Source organism: Acipenser ruthenus, chromosome 30 (genome assembly GCF_902713425.1).
Source record: "Acipenser ruthenus chromosome 30, fAciRut3.2 maternal haplotype, whole genome shotgun sequence".
In the NCBI taxonomy this organism is placed as follows: domain Eukaryota; kingdom Metazoa; phylum Chordata; class Actinopteri; order Acipenseriformes; family Acipenseridae; genus Acipenser; species Acipenser ruthenus.
Window position 1 is genome coordinate 6,079,392 of NC_081218.1, and position 25,100 is coordinate 6,104,491.

Here is a 25,100-nt window from a genome sequence, read left to right on the forward strand (position 1 = left end):
CACAGTAAAAGCAGGAACGGATCAAACCGCTGTGCAATGGGAGTTTTATTGCCATCCCTGTAGAAGGTCAATGACAGCGTTGACATTGATGAGTAGCATTTTCTATCTATTCTCTTTGATTGTATCTGCAGGTAAGGCACTTTGTGGGAAACAGCACTCACAGCCTTTTATTTCCCCAAACCCCTGCACCGAAAAACCTTGGAAATACCCGGAAAATACCAGTAAGAATGTTTTTTTTTTTTTAAACTAATGGAAATGATCAAAGTAAGGTACTGCGTGTACATATACAGTATGTACAAATCTAGAACAATAATAATATCAGCAAAGTTTTCTTTTCCTTCAATATCCTCAAAGAAAAAAAAAACTTGCTAACTCATAAGTCATAGGGCTGATTTAACAAATAAACCAACAAACTAACTATAACGGTCCAGGTGCAGTGACTCTGTGTTGAGTCTTTATAAAGATCCAGGTGCAGTGACTCTGTGTTGAGTCTTTATAAAGATCCAGGTGCAGTGACTCTGTGTTGAGTCTTTATAAAGATCCAGGTGCAGTGACTCTGTGTTGAGTCTTTATAAAGATCCAGGTGCAGTGACTCTGTGTTGAGTCTTTATAAAGATCCAGGTGCAGTGACTCTGTGTTGAGTCCATATAAAGATCCAGGTGCAGTGACTCTGTGTTGAGTCTATATAAAGGATCCAGGTGCAGTGACTCTGTGTTGAGTCCATATAAAGATCCAGGAGCAGTGACTCTGTGTTGAGTCTTTATAAAGATCCAGGTGCAGTGACTCTGTTGAGTCTTTATAAAGATCCAGGAGCAGTGACTCTGTGTTGAGTCTTTATAAAGATCCAGGTGCAGTGACTCTGTTGAGTCTTTATAAAGATCCAGAAGCAGTGACTCTGTGTTGAGTCTTTATAAAGATCCAGGTGCAGTGACTCTGTGTTGAGTCTTTATAAAGATCCAGGTGCAGTGACTCTGTTGAGTCTTTATAAAGATCCAGGTGCAGTGACTCTGTGTTGAGTCCATATAAAGATCCAGGTGCAGTGACTCTGTGTTGAGTCTTTGCAATGCAAACAGGGTCTAGGTCTCCAAACCTGTAGCTCCGCTGTCCTGCTCCCTGAAACATGGCCCCCGTCGAGAGGTAGAGACCACTGCCATCCCTGGGCAGGACTCCAAAGAGATTCAAAAAAGGCGTTTACACATGTTAGAATCCAATAACTACTGGAGCTAGTTTCTCATCATTGCAACGCTAACCAGAGTTCCTTTTTATTCTCCTCCCCCTCTCCCCTCCCCCCTCCCCAATCCCTGTCCCAAAAATGGAGAGATCCTTCTGTAAAACAAAAAAAAAAGAAATGAAAGAGTCTGCTCGTTCGCGGTCTCTAAATCCAAACAGAGGACTTCCCCTCCAGGGACTTGCTGCTGCTGGCTCCCCTCCTGCTGGAGCTGGGCTTGTGCTGCTTCTTCTTGTCCTTGGCTGCGCTGGAGATGTCCTGGTGCTGGTGGTGTGGGCTGTGGTGGTTCTGGGTGTAGGTCTGGATGGCAGCCTCCAGCCTGTGCTGAGCGGTGGGTTTCTCTCGCTGCTCCTCCTGCATGATGTTGGCTTTGTTCTGCTTGCAGGCCATCTTGGTGTTGCTGAGGTCGGTGTAGGGGATCTGCAGCCGGGAGGCCCGGAGGGGGTGTTCCAGGTGAAGGGGTAGGAGTAGGGGGCGCTGGCGGGGGCCCCGGGGGGCTGGGGGAGGTGGTACCCCTCCTCGGGGGGCTGGCGTTTGCTGCGCAGGACATCGTGAATGGTGCCCAAGCCCAGGTGCAGCATCTCCCACAGGTTGAGGACCAGGCAGAGCAGGGTGACGGCGTACATGATGAGCAGGAAGATGGTCTTCTCGGTGGGGCGCGAGATGAAGCAGTCCACCTTGTAGGGGCAGGGGCTGCGCTCGCACACGTAGGCGGGGGACACCTTGAAGCCGTACAGGGCGTACTGCCCCCCGAGGAAGCCCGCCTCCAGGGAGGTGCGTGCCAGCAGCTGCATCACGTAGATCTTCATCAGCCCGTCCTCTTTGATGCGCCGCCGCCCGTCGTGCCGCCCTGCCTTCTCCGGCGTGGTCCTGGTCAGCGCCGCGGCGCCGTTCCCCTCGCTGCGGCTCTCCAGCTCGGGCTCCTCGTAGATCATGGGGTCCTCCTCCTCGTTGTCCTCTTCGGTCTCCTCGATGCCGCGGTGCTGCTTCCTGCCCGCCCCGAACAGCTTGCGTCTCTGCTTCCTGTCGCAGCCGAAGCCCCCCTGCCGGCAGCCGCGCCCCTCCTCGCTGCGGGCGATCTTGTGCACGGCATAGCCCAGGTACATGACGGAGGGCGTGGCCACCAGGATGATCTGGAAGACCCAGAAGCGCACGTGGGAGAGCGAGGCGAAGGCATCGTAGCAGACGTTCTCGCAGCCCGGCTGGGCCGTGTTGCACACGAAATTGCTCTGCTCGTCGTAGTAGATGGACTCGCCGCCCACGACCGTCAGCACGATGCGGAACACGATGAGCACGGTCAGCCACAGCTTCCCCACGAAGGTGGAGTGGTTGTGGATCTCCTCAAGCAGCTGTGTCAGGAAGCCCCAGCTCATGGTGGTGCGAGATTACGGGGTGGGAGAAACAGACACACCCTCACGAACCTGGAAAACACAATTTCATTATTGATTAAACAATGAATGCTGCATCATACATTATATATATATATCTCAATAAAATAAACAGACATGGCAAATCAGGGTATACTATGGTATATGCATAGTATAACCATGGGAAAAGTCAAACTGCAAAAATACTGTGGTAAACTTTTATAAGGGTTATTCAGTGTGGAAATTACATTGAAAAAGCTCAGAAACAAGATCTCCGCTGCAGAGTCCTCAGCCCAGCCCGTTGCAGGGGGTCACAACCCTGCTCCTGGAGGTACAGAGTCCTCAGCCCAGCCCGTTGCAGGGGGTCACAACCCTGCTCCTGGAGGTACAGAGTCCTCAGCCCAGCTCGTTGCAGGGGGTCACAACCCTGCTCCTGGAGGTACAGAGTCCTCAGCCCAGCCCGTTGCAGGGGGTCACAACCCTGCTCCTGGAGGTACAGAGTCCTCAGCCCAGCCCGTTGCAGGGGGTCACAACCCTACTCCTGGAGGTACAGAGTCCTCAGCCCAGCCCGTTGCAGGGGGTCACAACCCTACTCCTGGAGGTACAGAGTCCTCAGCCCAGCTCGTTGCAGGGGGTCACAACCCTACTCCTGGAGGAACAGAGTCCTCAGCCCAGCCCGTTGCAGGGGGTCACAACCCTGCTCCTGGAGGTACAGAGTCCTTAGCCAAGCCCGTTGCAGGGGGTCACAACCCTGCTCCTGGAGGTACAGAGTCCTCAGCCCAGCCCGTTGCAGGGGGTCACAACCCTGCTCCTGGAGGTACAGAGTCCTCAGCCCAGCCCGTTGCAGGGGGTCACAACCCTGCTCCTGGAGGAACAGAGTCCTCAGCCCAGCCCGTTGCAGGGGGTCACAACCCTGCTCCTGGAGGTACAGAGTCCTCAGCCCAGCCCGTTGCAGGGGGTCACAACCCTGCTCCTGGAGGTGCAGCGCCCTCCTGCTTCTTGTTCCACCTGAACCCCAAATTACTGGATCAACCAACTGAACCCCCTTCCAGATCTGAACCTGTCAATTCATTCATGATACCATTGAACCCTGGAGGCCTGGGTTTGTGCAGCCCTGTCTTATTGTATGTGCACCAGCCAGAAACTGCACACTTTGGACAGAAATGGCAAGATCTCTATGCGTGTGCGTGTGTGTGTCAGACCCTGCTCCCTGGTTCCCCCAGTGGCCTGCCTGCCTCTCTGCCAGTCTCTCTTCCTGCCTGCCTGCCTGCCTCTCTGCCCATCTCTCTCCCTGCCTGCCTCTCTGCCCATCTCTCTCTCTCCCTCCCTGCCTGCCTGCCTCTCTGTTCGTCTCTCTCCCTGCCTGCCTCTCCTCCACAGCAGGCTAATGGTCTGGAAGGAGCAGCTCTGTGTGCACTGAGGGGAGGCACTGTCCCCTCCAAGGACGGACGCTGCCGGGGCACCCTGCACCCACAAACCACCTTCCTGTAACTTAATCCTCCCGGAGCTATAGAGAAAACAAACAAGGGTTTCAATCCCTGGGACAGACTGCGAGGGAAACGTGCCTCACTGTTTAGGGACACCTGCACGCCGCATGTACAGCAAGCTGGAGGTTGGGTCTCCTTTATTTAAAAACACAACAATATAGAACTTATTTTATTTAAATGTCTATTACTATGGTAAGGTATTGTAAAAGGCCAGCGAGGTTTGGTAAAGCATATTAAAAAATATGGCAAACCAGAGTAAACTACTACCATAGAAAAGCATGGGGGAAAACTGTAAAAATACAGTGCAAATATACACTGTGGTGAACTTACAAGAGGAGCCTACCGTGTTTAACACATTGCATTACCGGCGGAAGCGTGTGCAGAGATGAACATGCTTTATGAATAAGAGACTAAAAATAACCACAGCATTGAAGCGCCGCTACAAAACGCACACGAGTCTAAGAGGTAAACATTATTATTATTATTTATTTCTTAGCAGACGCCCTTATCCAGGGCGACTTACAATCGTAAGCAAATACATTTCTAGTGTTACAGTACAAGTAATACAATAAGAGCAAGATAAATACATGCATATGGCCCGATGTTTTTAGCCAAGTGGCGAGGCTGCCCATTCAAATCGCACAGAACGGTATAATGGCAGGCATTGCTCTGCACTGCTCGTGGAATCCTGATTAACCCCTGATTAACCCGTCCACTGGTGCAGAACAGGGAGAGCAGGGCAGAGGTCACCGAGGTGCAGCGGCCAAGGGTACTGGCATGCTGGAAGAGACTCAGGGCAGGAGGCACGGCTTTACACAGAGAGTGGGGAGAGAGAGCAGGAGGCACGGCTTTACACAGAGAGTGGGGAGAGAGAGCAGGAGGCACGGCTTTACACAGAGAGAGGGGAGAGAGAGCAGGAGGCACGGCTTTACACAGAGAGTCGGGAGAGAGAGCAGGAGGCACAGCTATACACAGAGAGTGGGGAGAGAGAGCAGGAGGCACGGCTATACACAGAGAGTGGGGAGAGAGAGCAGGAGGCACAGCTATACACAGAGAGTGGGGAGAGAGAGCAGGAGGCACGGCTTTACACAGAGAGAGGGGAGACTCAGGGCAGGAGGCACGGCTTTACACAGAGAGAGGGGAGAGAGAGCAGGAGGCACGGCTATACACAGAGAGTGGAGAGAGAGAGCAGGAGGCACGGCTTTACACAGAGTGGGGAGAGAGAGCAGGAGGCACGGCTATACACAGAGAGAGGGGAGAGAGAGCAGGAGGCACGGCTTTACACAGAGTGGGGAGACTCAGGGCAGGAGGCACGGCTTTACACAGAGAGTGGGGAGAGGGGGCAGGAGGCACGGCTTTACACAGAGAGAGGGGAGAGAGAGCAGGAGGCACGGCTATACACAGAGAGTGGGGAGAGAGAGTAGGAGGCATGGCTTTGCACAGAGAGTGGGGAGAGGGGGCAGGAGGCACGGCTATACACAGAGAGGGGAGAGAGAGCAGGAGGCACGGCTATACACAGAGAGTGGGGAGACTTAGGGCAGGAGGCATGGCTATACACAGAGTGGAGAGAGAGCAGGAGGCATGGCTTTACACAGAGAGAGGGGAGACTCAGGGCAGGAGGCACGGCTTTACACAGAGAGGGGAGAGAGAGCAGGAGCCATGGCTATACACAGAGAGAGGGGAGAGAGAGCAGGAGGCACAGCTTTACACAGAGAGGGGACAGAGAGAGCAGGAGGCACAGCTTTACACAGAGAATGGGATGAGAGAGCAGGAGGCACGGCTATACACAGAGAGTGGAGAGAGAGCAGGAGGCACGGCTTTACACAGAGAGTGGGGAGAGAGAGCAGGAGGCACGGCTATACAGAGAGAATGGGGTGAGAGAGCAGGAGGCACGGCTATACACAAAGAGAGGGGAGAGAGAGCAGGAGGCACGGCTATACACAGAGAATGGGGTGAGAGAGCAGGAGGCACGGCTTTACACAGAGAGTGGGGAGAGAGCAGGAGGCACGGCTATACACAGAGAGAGGGGAGAGACAGCAGGAGGCACGGCTTTACACAGAGAATGGGGTGAGAGAGCTGGAGGCACGGCTATACACAGAGAGTGGGGAGAGAGCAGGAGGCACGGCTATACACAGAGTGGGGAGAGAGAGCAGGAGGCACGGCTATACACAGAGAGTGGGGAGAGAGAGCAGGAGGCAGGGCTTTACATAGAGAATGGGGTGAGAGAGCAGGAGGCACGGCTATACACAGAGAGTGGGGAGAGAGAGCAGGAGGCACAGCTATACACAGAGTGGGGAGAGAGAGCAGGAGGCACGGCTTTACACAGAGAGTGGAGAGAGAGCAGGAGGCAGGGCTATACACAGAGAGTGGAGAGAGAGCAGGAGGCACGGCTTTACACAGAGAGTGGAGAGAGAGCAGGAGGCACGGCTATACACAGAGAGTGGAGAGAGAGAGCAGGAGGCAGGGCTATACATATACAGCAAGGCTATGCGTTTAAAGAGTTGAAAAGGGTGAGGAGCTACACCTTTCTTTTTCTGTCCCCCTTAACTTTTCTATGGTGTCTGCAATCATTCCGAGTGTCTCTTATTCCAATTATTTAAACACTGTCATCTTTAATTTTGTTGGCAAGTCTGCGTTAAGGTGCTTGCTTTGACCTATATACATCATATGAACTATTCCTGTAACACAATCTATTTTACAGCTTAAAAATTAAAACCACATCCACAAGTACAAATTCTGTGAAAATCCGAGCCTGAAGCCGTTCCAGCGCCTCTGTGCCATGCCTGCAACTTGCTGTCCTGGCAGGGAAGTCAGTGTGGTGAGAGGAACGCTAGACTGCCACTTGAAAAACCACGAGTCATCCCCACCAGAGGAGAACACAGCCCTGCTCTGAAAACAGTGTCACCTCTTCCACAGCGTTCCTCTGGGCTAAACTCACACTGCAATAGGGAGCATTCGGTCTAATAAAGGCACATAAACATCAGAATATATTGCAGTCAAAATGAATCAACCGGACCTCCCTCGGTTCACACTATGAGGGTAGGGTTGGAGGCTGTGTGGTCCAGTGGTTAAAGAAACGGGTTTGTAACCAGGAGGTCCCTGGTTCAAATCCCACCTCAGCCACTGACTCACTGTGTGACCCTGAGCAAGTCACTTCACCTCCTTGTGCTCCGTCTTTCGGGTGAGACGTAGTTGTAAGTGACTCTGCAGCTGATGCATAGTTCAGGGTTTGTGGGCATCCTAACCCACAGCGATCACAGCAATGAAGAGGCGCAGCAGGGCTAAAGCTTAACCCTTTGAGTAGTATGAACGTACCGGAACGTTCTGCAACTTTAAATTGAATTACTGAGCCTACAAACCCCATGATCACATCATATTTTAAAACTAGGTTTCTGTAACACCTTTTATTGGTCTCTTGCGCCCTCTGCCAGATATTGACTGAATTACATATAATAAACCCAGTCACAAAAATGTCAACAGTGTTTGTAAACCGGCGAAAATCGCTCAGTGAGAAAGAAGTATTAGTAATAACACTGAATTCAGATTCTGATTTAAATACAATTCTTCCACTGAATCGGATGTCAGTGAAGACATAAGCGAAGAATATTTACCATCAACATCAAGTGACAGTGAAGGGGCGGCACCCATCTGTGTGTGTTGCTCCATGCTTCAAGGAGTCTCATCATTATTATTATTATTTGTTTATTTAGCAGACACCTTTATCCAAGGCGACTTACAGAGACTAGGGTGTGTGAACTATGCATCAGCTGCAGAGTCGCTTACAACAACGTCTCACCCGAAAGACGGAGCACAAGGAGGTTAAGTGACTTGCTCAGGGTCACACAATGAGTCAGTGGCTGAGGTGGGATTTGAACCAGGGACCTCCTGGTTACAAGCCCGTTTCTTTAACCACTGGACCACACAGCCTCCACAGTATCATACACCAAAGCATTAGATACTCTCACTCCTGTAGGACCGGCAGTGCATTTTAGAACTCACTACTCAAAGGGTTAAACAGCTCCTGACTGGGAGAGGGTTTCAAGAGCTTGTGCTGAAACGGCTTTTCTGGCTCGCTTATCATGTGTGCCAGGCTGCTCAGCCCCACATGTGGAAACCAGATGTTTGAAATTTACATGATAAGGAATGACTACAGAGCGGCAGGGGGTGAGTGGGGGGCTTCGGGGTTTGGCAGCGGGGGTTGATAAATACAATGTTGGCTCCTGTTACTGAACATCCAGAGGTTTTAAAAGGAGTATTTTTTTGTTTTCTTTTGATCACTAAACTGTAAAACAAAAAGAAAAGCCTGGCACTCCGGAAACTGTCTTCAACAGAAAACGGCTCTAGAAAGAGTGCAAAGAAGAGCGACCAGAATTATCCCGGGTTTAAAACGCATGTCGTACACAGACAGGCTAAAAGAATTGAATCTATTCAGTCTTGAACAAAGAAGACTACGCTGCGATCTGATTCAAGCATTCAAAACCCTAAAAGGTATAGACAATGTCGACCCGGGGGACTTTTTCGACCTGACAGGTCCTCCTCGTCTCCCATGGATCCGAGGGAATGTTCAGTATTTACCCAGGGCAGAGAAACACAGTCACTACGCTGGCATTCCAATGTTTACAGACAACAGTCAGGCAAAGCAATTCTCCCAGAACAGTGCTGAGAGAGAGAGCGAGCGATAGAGAGAGATAGAAAGTGAGGGAGAGAGAGAGAGAGAGACAGAGAGACAGAGAGAAAGAGAGATAGATAAGAGTGAGAGAGCGAGCGAGAGAAAAACAGACAGACAGAGACAGACAGACGAGACAGAGAGAGACACAGAGACAGAGAGCGAGAGCCAGACAGACAGACAGAGACAGACAGACGAGACAGAGACACAGAGATAGAGAGTGAGAGAGCGAGAGTGAGACAGACAGAGAGACAGAGACAGACAGACAGAGAGACACAGAGACAGAGAGCGAGAGCCAGACAGACAGACAGAGACAGACAGACGAGACAGAGACACAGAGATAGAGAGCGAGAGAGCGAGAGCGAGACAGACAGAGAGACAGAGACAGACAAACAGACAGACAGAGAGAGAAATATAGGGAGAGAGAGTGAGTGAGAGAGTGAGAGCGAGAGAAAGAAAGATAGGAAGAGAACGAGTGAGAGACAGTACAGAAAGCATGCATCCGGTATTCTGTAACAATTCTCAGAGTGCACAGAAGTGCTTCAAACAATGCCTGTAGAGCTGAGCTCGGGCGATACCCAATACTGCTCAACCCTGAGAGACAAGTCGTGAGGTTCTGCTTACACCCGAGACGGAGCGACCCAAAATCATTCCAGTCCAGAGCTGTCAATAGCCAGGAGCAATCCGACACAGTGAGTCACCTTGTGAAAAAGATTGTGTGAGATTTCTGGACCAGTTTCAAATAAATACATAAAAAAATAAATAAATAAATAAATAAATAAATAAATAAATAATAATAATAATAATAATAATAATGTTTTTATAAAAAAACACACTAGAAAGCTGATGATGAATAAAACATTACTGCAGAGGCTGTGTGGTCCAGTGGTTAAAGAAAAGGGCTTGTAACCAGGAGGTCCCTGGTTCAAATCCCACCTCAGCCACTGACTCACTGTGTGACCCTGAGCAAGTCACTTAACCTCCTTGTGCTCCGTCTTTCGGGTGAGACGTTGTTGTAAGTGACTCTGCAGCTGATGCATCGTTCACACACCCTAGTCTCTCTAAGTCGCCTTGGATAAAGGTGTCTGCTAAATAAACACATGCATGCATAAAAACAGTTTGGCAACAACGCAGCTCTGTTTCACTTAGAGGCAGCGATGCACAGGACTGCATCAGAGCGGTCTGTGGGGTTTGAGGTGTTCAATGCAAACCAATGCAAATATAGCAGCCATAGTGACCAGTGAACTGGACAATACCAACAACTTCACCGAGACAATGACACAACAGAATACAGCTGAGAGGACATTTCAAATCGGTGGATAGCCAATAAGCACCGGAAAACTGGAAATGGTTAATCAATTCACGTTGACTTTACCCTTTTCACATTAAAAAATACAACCTACTACAAAAATAATAATCAATACATTTCCCAGTGCTGCTGGGCAATGTCCCGCCTTCCTGACTTGTATCTATCATTGATTCGTTCTGAATACTTTAAACCCACCCCAACTACTGAGTGACAGCACATTCCTACATTTCTATTGGAGACTCCGCTTGCGAGATTTAAAACGAGATTACAATCAGGATTATTATTATTCCCTGGATAAGGGCGACTTACAATTGTTACAAGATATCACATTATTTTTACATACAATTACCCATTTACACAGTTGGGTTTTTACTGGAGCAATCTAGGTAAAGTACCTTGCTCAAGGGTACAGCAGCAGCGTCCCCCACCTGGGATTGAACCCACGACCCTCCGGTCAAGAGTCCAGAGCCCTAACCACTACTCCACACTGCTGCCTCCAGGATGGGGGCTTGTTAGCGGGATTTAAAACTGTATTACAGTTAAGACAGGGAGGAATTAAAAAAAGAATTGAGCGAAATGTACAAAAATGCCTCCAGACAAAACCCCCAGAAGAATGTGCCGTGACCAGAGGGATTTCACTGTGGAAGACAGCAAAGGAAAGAAGGGACAGCTTCAGTGTCCAGTACTGTCCAGTTACTGGACATATTCTGACACAAAAAAACGCTCAAGCATTTTGGAATGTAACCGAACACTATATCAAAAACGAAAGCCCCCCAACTATTTACATAAAACTCGAAAACAGCTAAAAATAAACACAGAAAAATACAATTAATAAAAACAGAAAACAAAAGTCCTGGTCATATTGCAGCAGTAAACATGAAGAAGTCTGTAAGGAATGGTACAGATTTCTGAGATGTGATGTGCTGGAACTGTGCCAGCAGATTTCCTTACTGCTTTGAGCAACGCCTGCAAAAACAGAAAGCCACTGGATTGATCTTGTGCGGGGAAAGACCATCTTTAGGGTTAAAATACTGCATTGTGAATTGTCTAAAAAAAAAAAATAATGATAACAGAAATCATTTGAATGCTTTCTCTGCTTTTTCAGGACCTCCTTTGAAGTGACTGGACAGACACACCCACTCACACTCCCGAACAGACGGACACACCCTGACAGACAGACAAGCACTCCCACACAGACAGACAGAAACACGCACGCACTCCCACACAGACACACAGACAAGCACTCCCACACAGACAGACAGAAACACGCACGCACTCCCACACAGACACACAGACAAGCACTCCCACACAGACAGACAGAAACACGCACGCACTCCCACACAGACACACAGACAAGCACTCCCACACAGACAGACAGACAGACAAGCACTCCCACACAGACAGACAGAAACACGCACGCACTCCCACACAGACACACAGACAAGCACTTCCACACAGACAGACAGAAACACACACGCACTCCCACACAGACAGACAGACACACAGACAAGCACTCCCACACAGACAGACAGACACACAGACAAGCACTCCCACACAGACAGACAGACAGACACACAGACAAGCACTCCCACACAGACAGACAGACACACAGACAAGCACTCCCACACAGACAGACAGACACACAGACAAGCACTCCCACACAGACAGACACACAGACAAGCACTCCCACACAGACAGACACACAGACAAGCACTCACACACGGACAGACAGACACACACACACACTCCCTCACAGACACAGGCGCTTAAGAGCGAATGAGACTGAGGTTTTGAAACAGAAGTGCATCCGTTTGCAAAATAACATGTTTAAGGGCACAGGTACCCTTTATTTGCTTGTTGCGATTGAGTTTTATCTTTTAAATAAATGTTTATCTTATTGTATCTACATTATTTCTCATATATGTGTCTAAAATAAGAACTGTCCCAATTATTACATCTAATTGTAAAGCGTATATTATCATTATTATTATTTATTTCTTAGCAGACGCCCTTATCCAGGAAGACTTACAATTGTTACAAGATATCACATTATTTTTACATACAATTCCCCATTTATACAGTTGGGTTTTTACTGGAGCAATCTAGGTAAAGTACCTTGCTCAAGGGTACAGCAGCAGTGTCCCCCACCTGGGATTGAACCCAGAGCCCTCCACACTACCCTTGTGCAAGAGGGCTGCACATGTGCCCTATTATAACCGTAACTGGTTAATCTCAGAGGGTTGAGTCCTCTGCCTGGCTCTCTTTTTGCACGCAACACCTGGCGCATCCCCGCACCTGCACCGCAATCAGAGGCTCGGGGCTGGGCTGGGCTGGGCTGGGCTGGGCTTCATCATCACCACTAGACCACACGTCTTTATATTAATGCTGGACTCAAACGCTCTGAACCCGGCTAGGCTCCTCGTGAATCCAGAGTAAGCGGAGTTGTAAGAATTATTATTATTTATTTCTTAGCAGACGCCCTTATCCAGGGCGACTTACAATTGTTACAAGATATCACATTATACATTATACAGATATCATATTATTTTACATACAATTACCCATTTATACAGTTAGGTTTTTACTGGAGCAATCTAGGTAAAGTACCTTGCTCAAGGGTACAACAGCAGTGTCCCCCACTGGGGATTGAACCCACAACCCTTCAGTCAAGAGTCCAGAGCCCTAACCACTACTCCACACTGCTGCCCAAGAATGGAGAGCTTTGTTCGTTAAACTCGGCGCGGCTGCAATAAAAGCTGCAGATCCTCTTCTCTCAGTTGCTGCTGCAGTTGCACGGGAAATACAGCAGCCAGCACGTCCAGGTTTCTTTTTACCAAATTTGCACAGAGCACATGTATTAAACTATACCGCACATTGCAACTCACTCGTTAATACAGGCTACCTCGTGCGCTCATATTTGCATGAACTTGCTCCGCGCCGTTAATAATTTGGCGCCATTTAAATGGAACGGGTCTAGATTCGAACCCTCGAGGAGGAAGGGAGGATAAAACTGAAGACAGAGTCACAAATAAACAAACACAGAATCATACACACGTTAATTACAGGGTTAGCGACTTCGGGATGAAAACGTTAAACGAAACAAATACGCCCGGCTTGCCTTATTTGACTTGTGTTTATATATATTTCAGATGGACTGCTCAGTGTAAACATCGCTAAAAATAATTTTAAACCAAAAACAAACCGAAACGAATTATGTTTTTAATCAATTGGTCTTGTTTTCCTTGCATCGCTTGATTCAGTTTGTCTGGGGCTGTCAAACTAATTTGGTTTTGTTCGTTGCATAACACTAGCAAGCGCGCTAAAAAAGAAAATACAGGAGTTGTCGTAATGGTTCTGCAAGGCGGGTCGTTTACAGTTATATTTCACAAACCCTTAAAAATGCACTCAGATGCATTCCCGCGGCGGTATTTGCATTATTTAATGTTTATGTAGCCGCATTCCCCATGAAAAATGTACTTACTCTCCAGCAACTGTCTTGCAATCTGCACTCCAGCAATCTGCCTCTTCGGTCCCGGTTCCGTTTATAAGATCCGTTGTTTTCTTCCAATTTTATAAAACCTGAAACAAAAAACCGTATATTTTCTTCTCTCGGTGAATCACTACGACTTGTTTTTCGTATTTATCCTCATTCCGTTTCTCTTCCAGCTCCTAACAGCAACCAGCACAGCAGACGCAAATTGTCAATTTACAATACAACGGTCCCGAGCAAATCCACTCGCTGCGCGACTCTTTCGAAATGCCTCACAGCGTATAATTAATAACACAGACGCAACAGAAAAATAATTTCTTTTTTAAAATATCCGTTCCAAAAACAGACAGATTACTTAATCATATCCCTCCAAAAAGATGTTTGAAACAAACAAACAAAACACACACAGCATTCTGGGAACTCTCATTTCGTTGCCCAGGCTTTCAAAAAACTATTTATTTTTTTGTTTACGTCTCCATGAATTTTTTTTTCGGCAATCCCTCTTTCTTTTCAGTCCCAGATTAATACTGAGCGTCATTTTCATCACTGCACTTATTTAGCAGTTTATTTTTTAATCATTTTATTTCTTAGCAGACACCCTTTTATCCAGGGTAACTTGTAATTGTTACAAGATATCACATTATTTTTACATACAATTACCCATTTATACAGTTGGGTTTTTACTGGAGCAATCTAGGTAAAGTACCTTGCTCAAGGGTACAGCAGCAGTGTCCCCCACCTGGGATTGAACCCAAGACCCTCCAGTCAAGAGTCCAGAGCCCTAACCACTACTCCACACTGCTGCCCCACAATTTATGATCTTGTGTATTCCCATTCAGTGGAAAGAGTGTGCAATGCAACAGAACAAGGACATTTATAATCGGAAGAAGGATGCAAGATTAAACGCACCTTATAAAAGGTATGTGGTCACTTTGTAACATAAAAAATGAATCAAGAAAACTGCCATATCTTTTTGTGCCCTGGGTCGAACTGGCATGTGTGAAAAGCCCCATAGTAAACATGTAGTTTACTGGAGTTTACAGACCTTTAGACCTTAATTACATGCAGTGTTTCACGTGTTTAAACCAGTCTTACAAGAAAAATACTGTATTTCAGTGTTTGTAGTTCCTGTCTTAATTAGATCACAATGAACATTATCATTTAGAAATATTTTTTTGTTTTCTAATTTTCTTATATATTTTATATATACAGTATATATATATATATATCTATATATATATATATATATATATATATATATATATATATATATATATATATATATATATATATATATAGGGACACCAAAAGTGGCATGGCATGTTAACTACCCACATATATATAATTCTTTCACATGTGTTGCTTCTTGCAAGTGTGGAGTAGTGGTTAGGGCTCTGGACTCTTGACCGGAGGGTTGTGGGTTCAATCCCAGGTGGGGGACGCTGCTGCTGTACCCTTGAGGAAGGTACTTTACCTAGATTGCTCCAGTAAAAACCCAACTGTGTAAATGGGTAATTGTATGTAAAAATAATGTGATATCTTGTAACAATTGTAAGTCGCCCTGGATAAGGGCGTCTGCTAAGAAATAAATAATAATAATAATAATAATAATAATAATAATAATAATAATAATAATAATAATAATAATGTTTGTTTTGCACAGATTTCTGGATCCAGATTTTCAGGAATGTTCACTCCCAAAGACTAGTAGGTGGAGGAGAAAACTGTCTCATCATGACCACACTGCGAAATTAATATTAATTCCTTTAATCATGGTACAGACACAGATGAAAACATAAGTATGGATGATAATGGCCAAGGTGCAATCCAGTATAATGATAAGGAACATAGATTTTGCAGTGACAATGAAAGTAATCATGATGAGCTTTTTATTAGAATCAGTGAAGACAGCCACAGTGACCGCCATGACAGTGATGAAGAGGACATATTAAACAATGTGTACTACACTGGTGGACAAGAGAGAGGTTTAGGACAGAGTTTTAATAACTGCAGTAATGACAGTGAGCAAGGAAGTAGTGGGAACTTTGAGGATAATTTGGGGGATGAAAATGGTTTTGAAGGTGCTTCAGGTACTGAGTTTATGAAGCAAGTTCTTTTTTCTGGGTCTGAATTAACAGTTGCACAGTCAGCAGTGCTTATTCTTTCATATGCACTCAGGTACAGTTTACCTGCCTCTGCATTGGAGGACCTGTTAAGATTAATTAGCCAAACAACAACCTCATACCACAATCATTGTTCATGTTCAAAAAGATGTTTAAAAATCCCTCAGACTCCCTAAATATACATTTTGATTGTAAAACGTGCAAGGCTTGCCTGCCTTCTGAAAGCGCTCAGTGCTGTGAATGTAATGAGGAGTGGAATAGAGAAGGTAGCATGAAAGAGGCTCATTTCTTTGTAAGTTTATCACTCAAAGAGCAGATTGCTAATATATTAGAAAGAGAAGAATGTGTTAAATCTGATCTAGATGAAAGAAATGCTGCTAAGAGTGACACTTATAATGGAGCATATTATAAATCAATCCCCCAGTTCACAGAGAGTGACATTTCCTTACTATGGGACTGTGACGGGGTACCTGCATTTAAGTCATCTGCATATTCTTTGTGGCCAGTTCGGTGTGTGATTAATGAATTACCACCAACTATTCGTTTCAAGCATGTGCTTCTTGCTTGTATCTGGTTTGGAAAGGAGAAGCCTGAAATGTCAACATTTTTAATACAGTTTGTTGATGACATTGAACAGATAAATACAGAAGGTGTCAAATGGGTGCATCCACAAACTAAGAGCACATGTGTTTCAAAAGTGTACCCTATCATCTGTTCATGCGATGCAGTGGCTCGATGCATGCTTCAAGGCATCCAGCAATTCAATGGAGCCTATGGATGCAGCTATTGCTTAAACAAAGGTATAGTTGTACCTAAAGGAAGAGGGTTCACAAGGGTTTATCCACCTGATGAAGCTGCAGCAAGAACCCATGAGCATCTTATAGAATGTGGTGAGAGAGCCTTACAAAACAGAGAAATGCATGTACTTGGTGTTAAAACAGCACCACCATTAATTCTGTTAAATCCATCAACAGGATTTGACATGATAGAAAGCTTTCCTGTCGATTATATGCACGGTGCATTGTTAGGTGTCACTAAGCAGTTTCTTGATATGTGGTTGAATAGCAAGAACCATGAATTTCCATGGTACACTGGCACATCAAAAAATCAGATAGACCCAAAGTTGCTCTCCATCAGACCACCTGCTGATATAACAAGGCTACCACGGAGTGTGACAGGAGCTCAGAAATGGAAAGCTTCAGAATGTCGTAGTTGGTTACTGTTCTACAGCCTGCCTGTGCTAGACAAAATATTACCAAAGCGATTCCTGAGACACTGGGTGCTTGTACTCAGTGCCATATTTTGCTTTCTTAAAGAGACTGTATCTGAACATGATTTGGCAATGTCAACATCTAAAATTAGCAAATTTGTGAAAGACATTCCTGTAATGTATGGCATGTCATTCATGTCATACAATGTACATCAGCTTATCCATCTGTGCAATGCTGTTAAGGTGCACGGTCCCCTTTGGTGTACTTCTGCCTTTCCTTTTGAAGGGCACAATCAGAAACTTAAAAAGTTGTTCTATGGAACAAATTATATTCCTACACAGATTGCACATCACTTTGTAACTTTGAAGCCTGTGCCTCAATTTTTGAGAAAATCTAAAGCAGAGAATGACATTTCCTGTGTAGTTGAAAGGTATGTCAATGAATGGGTGCATGGATATCCTTTAATTACAAATGCAAGTGTCTTGGGGAAAAAAACCTTGTACTACTTGGCAGTCCCACCCTAAGAACTCTGAACGCATCACAGAAACTAACTTTGCTACCATTATGTAGTGCAGCTGCCAATGACAATGTTGTTGGAGCAGAGTTCTTTGACAGAGCTATAATAAAAGGAAAGATTTTTTGCACAGAAAATTACAGGAAAGGACACAATACAATACAAACACAATAGCTATACAGTTGAACTGAAAAATGGGAATACTGGTCTGATAAAGTCTATAGTGCATGTACCATACTACCAGGCAAATCTGTCTTTTATTTTGGTACAGTTGTATGAAACTGAGATTGCACCTTTTTGGAGTGATGCTAATACAGGAAGAGCAGCAGCATCTCATATCAAATTAGCTGTACTGAAAGAGACAATAATTGCTGTAAAGCCATGTGATATTGTAAGGAAAGTTATCAATATTGGAAAAATCGATAGAAGTGGAAAATGCTATGTCTCATTGCAACCCAATAGTATTGAGCTTGATTAACCCTTTGCAGTACATTGAGTCCTTGATTATTTTTTTTCTGTGCTCAGAAAGTTTTATATGGACCATATAAAGTAACATCTCCATAATTATAGATAGTCAGTAGCAGTAAGAAAGTTATTTTATATTAAAAAAAGTTGTATCTATCTATCTATCTATCTATCTATCTATCTATCTATCTATCTATATATATACAGACGTGCTCAAATTTGTTGGTACCCCTCCACAAAAAACGAAGAATGCACAATTTTCTCTGAAATAACTTGAAACTGACAAAAGTAATTGGCATCCACCATTGTTTATTCCATATTTAATAGAAATCAGACTTTGCTTTTGATTTTTTATTCAATATAATATTGTAAATAATAAAACAAATGAAAATGGCATGGACAAAAATGATGGGACCGCTAACCTAATATTTTGTTGCACAACCTTAAGAGGCAATCACTGCAATCAAACGTTTTCTGTAGCTCTCAATGAGACTTCTGCACCTGTTAACAGGTAGTTTGGCCCACTCTTCCTGAGCAAACTGCTCCAGCTGTCTCAGGTTTGATGGGTGCCTTCTCCAGACTGCACGTTTCAGCTCTTTCCATAGATGTTCGATAGGATTCAGATCAGGACTCATAGAAGGCCACTTCAGAATAGTCCAATGTTTTGTTCTTATCCATTCTTGGGTGCTTTTAGCTGTGTGTTTTGGGTCATTATCCTGTTGGAGGACCCATGACCTACGACTGAGCAGAGCTTTCTGACACTAGGCAGTACGTTTCGCTCCAGAATGCCTTGATAGTCTTGAGATTTCATTGTGCCCTGCACAGATTCAAGGCACCCTGTGCCAGGTGCAGCAAAGCAGCCCCAAAACATAACCGAGCCTCCTCCATGTTTCACTGTAGGTATGGTGTTCTTTTCTTTGAAAGCTTCATTTTTTCGTCTGTGAACATAGAGCTGATGTGACTTGCCAAAAAGCTCCAGTTTTGACTCATCTGTCCAAAGGACATTCTCCCAGAAGGATTGTGGCTTGTCAATATGCATTTGAGCAAATTCCAGTCTGGCTTTTTTATGTTTTTCTTTCAAAACTGGAGTCCTCCTGGGTCTTCTTCCATGGAGCCCACTTTCGCTCAAAAAGCGACGGATGGTGCGATCAGAAACTGACGACCTTCACCTTGGAGTTCAGCTTGGATCTCTTTGGCAGTTATCTTTGGTTCTTTTTCTACCATTCGCACTATCCTTCTGTTCACTCTGGGGTCGATTTTCCTCTTGCGGCCGCGCCCAGGGAGGTTGGCTACAGTTCCAAGGACCTTAAACTTCTTAATAATATTTGCAACTGTTGTCACAGGAACATCAAGCTGCTTGGAGATGGTCTTGTAGCCTTTACCTTTACCATGCTTGTCTATTATTTTCTTTCTGATCTCCTCAGACAACTCTCTCCTTTGTTTTCTCTGGTCCATGTTCAGTGTGGTGCACACAATGATACCAAACAGCACAGTGACTACTTTTCTCCATTTAAATAGGCTGAATGACTGATTTTAAATTGAAATATATTATTATTATTATTATTATTATTATTATTATATAATATTATGTTGTATTTGATTTTTGTATAATGTATTACATTTGTATTCAAACATAAACTAAACATAAACCAAAACTAACTAAAATTATAATCCAGACCGTACCACCTTAAATAAGTCATGACTGTAAACAAGTCATGACATTTTCCCAGCATGTTAACTGGCCCAATGACCAGAGTTCCCTTAATTGAACAAGTTATTTGCTTAATTGATCAATAACTTCCGTGTGTTCCCAGTCTTTAGAAATTAGCCATTCCTGGATAGGGGCTCCCCAGGACCGTGTTTGGGCAGCACTGTGCTAGAGCCTACCCCTAAAAACACATCTGTCACTCTGCCAAGACTGTCAGGATGGCGTGGCACGGAGACATACACTGGGTGCGTTCCTGTAGCGCAGATTAACGCAGTTCTGCACAGATCTGCAACAAAACTTCTTTACACTCTGCAGACTCACCGTGCAGCCACCCAGAGCTACAGCGTCGGAGGACAACGCAGCTCTGTGGCAGCTTACAGGCAAGCCCGCAGTCGCTCGGTCAGACTGCAAGGGTCGCTGGTGCGCGGTGAGCTGAGGACACCCTGGCCGACCTAACCCTCCCTCCCCCCGGGCAGCGCTCGGCCAATCGAGCGCCGCCCCCTGGGAGCTCCCGTCCTCGGTCGGCTGTGGAATAGCCTGGACTTGAACTCGCGACGTCCAGACTATAGGGCACATCCTGCACTATACGCAAGTGCTTTTACTGGATGCGCCACTCGGGAGCCCCCCCTACCTTTTTTTTAAGGTATCTGTGACCAAAAGATGCATATCTGTATTCCCAGTCGTGAAATCCATAGATTAGGGCCTAATGAATTTATTTCAATTGACTGATTTCCTTATATGAACTGTAAATCAGTAAAATCTTTGAAATTGTTGCATGTTGCGTTTATATTTTTGTTCAGTGATATATTCATGAACACAGCCTTAGACCTGACTTCCAGCACGATGGGGGACTGAGCGGCTGCACATAGTCTGAACAAGAAAAAAAGATACGCAGATGACACAGAACTGTGTATTGATTGCCAATCTTATCCAAGGCAATGGAGTTCAACGCAGCAGAGGTGAAGGAATGTAAGCAGAAGGTCTCTACCCTGGAAAAACAAGAATCTACCTTACGTACAGAAGTCAACGAGCTCAAGGAGAGGTCCAGAGAGGAGGACGGTGGAACCTGAGAGTCAAAGGAATGAGGGAGAAAATGAGTGAGAACATCAGGGAGGACATGATACAGTTCACTTTTATTTGTAAATAGTCCTCAAATGTCTCTACACTAGACTCTACCTGTCACTCCTTTGCATAAATGCGGCAACCTTTTATGAATCCAACAGGGCCACGACAGTCTGCTTTTCCCCGCTGCATTTCCTGCTTGTTGAATGCGCGGCCAAAGGGCTTCCCCAGCCAGTTTGTCATCTCTGGTCGAGTCCTCAGTGAAACGGATACCCGCCTCCTTGCAGACCTGGGACTCCTTGGTCGTCTTCCATATGCCATCTCTGTGTTGCCGTTTAGTAAACTGGATGATCACCTGGCGGGTCCGCTTCTCCTCCTTCCTTCCCAGGCGATGTACTGTGTCCACGTGCTCGTCCATTTTCTGTGACCATTTTTTTTTTGTTTTTTTTTAAAGAATCTTTGCAGGAATCGTTCATTAAACTCTGGAATCAGTTACAGACTGTCACTCTGATACTACAGCCCTTTGAATGAAGCTTTTGCATGGTCGCACAGCCGAGTAACACTTAAAAAGAGTTTTAAAGGCCACCCCTAGTGGTTACAAAACTCAGACTCCTTAGATCTAACTACTAGGCTATTTTTTTTGTCCGTCACCATAGATATTTATTGACCACCAAAATGTTACCGTTGTGTAAAACGATAACCACCGCTTTGGAAAGCAAAAACATAATTGAGACATTTCAGTTTTAGCCTCGGTTTGTCAGAATCTGATTGGCCACGCTCCTTAGACTCTAGAAAACCCCATTGCTTGTAGTAGCTGTCGGTCTCCTATTAAAACCCGCCCACTGCAAGCAGCTTGGACCCGCGCCTCCGCGCCTTATTGGAGGGGTGGGCGGTTCCTGAAACTACTCTTTCGGTGATTGGAAGGCAGGTGACAGCTCGCTCTGATTGGCTTTCCCCTGGGCAACAGGAAGTTTTCTGTTTACTTTGTAACTCCAGGAAGTCGGCACAAGACAGAGAGAGTTTAGTTCCATGTTGCTAAACCATCAATCGACACCGACATGCGAGCATGCAAACCCACCATTTAAATTCCAGTTTTGCATCCCCTAAACATTTTTGAATTGAGGTTAAAGCGCTTTATTTATTTAGGTAGCATAGATGGCTTATAGAATTGCATCGTTAACGCCTGCATACCAGTCCTTTTTTATATTATAAATGGAGGAGGAAACTCCCAAGCTTCAAACATATATAGCAATTAAATTTCTCGTATCTACTTCAGTCACTGTGTGTACGACTGTATCACGTTGTCCATTTACAGCTATGGCCAAAAGTTTTGCATCAGCTACAATTTTTCGATTCAGACAATTTGTGTATATATTGTAACAAACTGGCGGGGTACCCTGCGGGATACTCCTTTCCACGGCTTCCACCGACTAGGACAAACACGTAGAACTTTCAGGCAAGTAACTTTTATTTACAATATTCAGACACCAACAGACTCTTTGTATCACTTATTGCCCTGTACGGGTCACTAACTGTCTCACTTCTTCGCCCCTCTCTAACTACTATAGAATACCAGGTCCTACAGGTCGAAGCCTGTAGAAATCCACCCCAGAGGAAGGGTCAGCGTAGGCTCTCCCATCTGCAGGAGCTTTGTAATCCAAGTAGTCCAACAGCTCCCTCGGCTGGTGTAATCCTGCAACACGGGTAGGTTTCCACAGACTCCCCACTCGCTGCAGTCTCTCTGAAACACAGGTAAGGCCAGCGCCGACTCCCTCTGCTGGAGTCTCTCTGAAACACAGGTAAGGCCAGCGCCGACTCCCTCTGCTGGAGTCTCTCTGAAACACAGGTAAGGCCAGCGCCGACTCCCTCTGCTGGAGTCTCTCTGAAACACAGGTAAGGACAGCGCCGACTCCCTCTGCTGGAGACTCGCTGCAACACAGGTAAGGACAGCACCGACTCCCTCTGCTGGAGTCTCGCTGCAACACAGGTAAGGACAGCGCCGACTCCCTCTGCTGGAGTCTCGCTGCAACACAGGTAAGGACAGCGCCGACTCCCTCTGCTGGAGTCTCGCTGCAACACAGGTAAGGACAGCGCCGACTCCCTCTGCTGGAGTCTCGCTGCAACACAGGTAAGGACAGCGCCGACTCCCTCTGCTGGAGTCTCGCTGCAACACAGGTAAGGACAGCGCCGACTCCCTCTGCTGGAGTCTCTCTGAAACACAGGTAAGGACAGCGCCGACTCCCTCTGCTGGAGTCTCGCTGCAACACAGGTAAGGACAGCGCCGACTCCCTCTGCTGGAGTCTCGCTGCAACACAGGTAAGGACAGCGCCGACTCCCTCTGCTGGAGTCTCGCTGCAACACAGGTAAGGACAGCGCCGACTCCCTCTGCTGGAGTCTCGCTGCAACACAGGTAAGGACAGCGCCGACTCCCTCTTCTGGAGTCTCGCTGCAACACAGGTAAGGACAGCGCCGACTCCCTCTTCTGGAGTCTCGCTGCAACACAGGTAAGGACAGCGCCGACTCCCTCTGCTGGAGTCTCGCTGCAACACAGGTAAGGACAGCGCCGACTCCCTCTGCTGGAGTCTCGCTGCAACACAGGTAAGGACAGCGCCGACTCCCTCTGCTGGAGTCTCGCTGCAACACAGGTAAGGACAGCGCCGACTCCCTCTGCTGGAGTCTCGCTGCAACACAGGTAAGGACAGCGCCGACTCCCTCTGCTGGAGTCTCGCTGCAACACAGGTAAGAACAACAGGAAGACTCTTGGCTGGAGTATGTAACGGGGCCCCTGAATAACGGCACCTGGAAGGCCACTCCTGTGACCCACCTCCAGAGCAAGACGTGCCCACCGGCGTTGGTGAATATATCCAGACTGTGGGGGAGAACCCTGGCAGCCAATGTCCTGGGAGATTCCAGAGCACCCCTGTGTAAAATGTGGTCAATTTATGTCTCACAATAATTCTTTTTCTTTTGTCTTCCCCCGCTGCTCCTGCAGCGCGTGCACACACAATTCCCTTCTATGTCCCGGATACTCCACACAGTCACACAGACGGCCGCTGTGACGGTGCTCAACCATCACGGAAGCTGCGGGACTGCTTTACTTAACACTGAGGAGCGGCGTTCGTACAAGCGTTTAAATAAAACAAATTACCCTCGTCAAACAAAAGGCTACCTCACCAAGAGGAAAAACGCTCAGTTTAACCATAACAAAAACTCTTCTTCACCAAACAAAAACGTTCACTTTACCTTGCGAAGTTTGTAACACTCTCCTTATTTTTCTAGGTATTTTCTGTAGGACAATCCGGCGGTGCTCCCCACAATCACCCCCGTCCTGTCCTACCCTACTTCCTTATATACCCCAGGAACCCCGCCCTACTAATTAGTGCTCCGGTTCCTGGGTGCTGTTTGTTTCTTTCTCAGTAGCGCCGCCATTTCTTAAAGGCGACGTTACTCTTTCTTACAATATATATAATATAATGCAGATATTTTTATTTTATCATGTAATCAAAGAAAACCAAATAACTAGAAAGCATTTGTTGGCAGTTTTTTTATGTGGGAAAAAAACTACAAAGCAGCGTGCAATTCAATGTTAACATTATAACAGGTTTCATTCCAGTTCCTGAAGCAAAACAAGTTCATTCTACAGGCTGATGCAAAAACCTGTTGAGCGGTATGCAGCTTTTAGAATGCAGAATACCTCGCCCCTGCCAAAAAATAAACAAACGAGTCATGACGGGGCAATTTCCTGAACGCGAGAGTTCACACGAACTGTTAATTTAAAATAAATGTAGATTCCATTAGGAAGGGGATGGAGGATGGTGCAAGGCTGTTAGGAATGGATCGTTGTAGTTTAGATCAGAATTCGTTTACCGTTATTAAAATCAATGCACAGAATTAACACAAAGTTAAACACTGGATTTGCAACAAGATTAGAGCTGGGGATGGTGTTGCCCTGGCTTCCTCACCGAGACCCCTTAATATATTGGGCCCCCCCAAATCGATCATCCCTTTAAAAACATGCCAAAGATTACCGACCCGTTCCCATAGCAACAAAAAAAACACACTACGCATTTTAAATTTAGATTTTTAAATATATAATCTACAAAATTCACAACATTAATTCAGAGATTAGAAATTCTGCAGTTAGAGTAATATTTAAGTGTCTGTTCTCGCATACACAGAGAGCTACGCAGGTACAAGTGTTTAATAGTCGGGCTATGAAGGAAACACAAGTTTCTAATCTCTAAATTACAGGATCATAGCGATGGCTGGCAGTTTCTGTAGCATATATATATCTGTGTACAATACAAAAAATATACTCTTCAGCTGGACAAAGAAAGAGAAACTAAATCAGCACCCCTCCATATATAAATTGGAGTTAACTTGCTATCAACCAAAATACTGAAGAAACTGATTTGAAAAAACAAAATTAAGGCTGTTTGCCAAAAATTGACACTGTAGCGACTGATTTAT

General features: G+C 45.9%; 1 pseudogene; it reads right to left on the reverse strand.

Moving 5' to 3' along the window:
* Positions 1-1,326: 1,326 nt before the first annotated feature.
* LOC117969841 (gap junction gamma-1 protein-like) lies at positions 1,327-13,855 on the reverse strand (annotated as a pseudogene).
* Between the last annotated feature and the right edge of the window lie 11,245 nt (positions 13,856-25,100).